The sequence below is a fragment of the Petaurus breviceps genome, unplaced genomic scaffold (assembly GCF_028583685.1).
Source record: "Petaurus breviceps papuanus isolate PSGF00001 unplaced genomic scaffold, PetGlider_PUasm1.0 567, whole genome shotgun sequence".
NCBI classification, from domain to species: domain Eukaryota; kingdom Metazoa; phylum Chordata; class Mammalia; order Diprotodontia; family Petauridae; genus Petaurus; species Petaurus breviceps.
In genome coordinates, this window is record NW_027186383.1 from 2,311,618 (window position 1) to 2,312,993 (window position 1,376).

The window sequence follows — 1,376 nt, forward strand, 5'->3', positions numbered from 1 at the left end:
TCTCTTCCCTTTCCCTTCCCCTCTCTCCATCCTCCTCTCTTCCCTTTCCCTTCTCCTCTCTCCATCCTCCTCTCTTCCCTTTCCCTTCCCCCCTCTCCTCCCTTCTCTGCTTCTCTCCCCCCATTTCTCTTTTCTCTCTTCCAGTGACCTTTTCTCCTCCTCATCTCTTCCCTTCCCCTCTCTCCTTTCCCTTCTCTCTCCATCCTCCTTTCTTCCCTTTCCCTTCTCCTCTCTTCCCCTCTCTCCTTCCCCTTCTCTCTCCATTCTCCTCTCTTCCCTTTCCCTTCCCCTCTCTCCTTCCCCTTCTCTCTCCATCCTCCTTTCTTCCCTTTCCCTTCTCCTCTCTTCCCCTCTCTCCTTCCCTGTTCCCCACCGTTTTGCACGATACAGAAGATGCAGGACTGACTGTAGATTCAAAGCATCTGGGTTAATGCTCCATCTCTGATATTTGCTCCCTGTGTGACCCTGGGTAAGTCACTTTACCCCTCAAGGACTCAGTTTCCTTATCGATAAAATTAGAGAAGTGGACAAGATGACCACTGAGGTCCTCTTTCTGTGAATCTTTCCCCCCTCTACTCCATTATTTTTTCCCTACTCCCATTTTCTCTTCCTTCTAACTTCTTCCCCTCTTCTTTCCCCACTTTTCCCTATTCGCCCTCATCCTTCTGCCTTTCCTACCTTGCACACTCCTTCATTTTTCCTCCCCTCCTTCTTGTTTGCCTACCCTCTCAATCTTTCCCTTCTCTCCTTTCCTCCTTCACTCTCCCATCCCTCTCCTCCCTCTGTACTGCTTCCCTCTTCTCTGTTCTCTTTCTCTTTTCCTTTTTTCTTTCCTGTTTTTCTCTTTTTCTTCTCCGCACTGCTTCCTCCTCACTTCTCCCCTAGACTAAGACTTTACAGCTCCCTGACTTTGCATATCTGAGGTAAATGGGTGAGAGTCAGATTAGATAATTACCCCACCGAACTTTAAAGAAAGCAACAAAATGCTCTACCGTGACTCACAAGTCATATTTTTCACTCTGTGTGAAAAAGGCCAAATGCAAATAACTTAATAACTTAATAAGTGTACTGTCATGCCAAGGAAAGGCAACTTCCCAGGTTCAGAATACCAGCATAGGTGCTCTCCATTTTACTCAGTGACCAACCAAGAACAGAGAAGATCAAAACATGACATCATTCCAAATACAGCATTTACTAAGTGTGATTAAATAATCTCCAAGGACTACCCCACCCCAGGACCTTCCAATCATTCAATCAATTACAAAGTCTCTGTTCTAAATACTTCTCCACCCCTAGGCTGTACCTTCATTTAGTCCACCACAAAGTCCCTCTTCTCAAATGGAGATTAGTTTCCAAACATAGGTAAAGTACCTTCA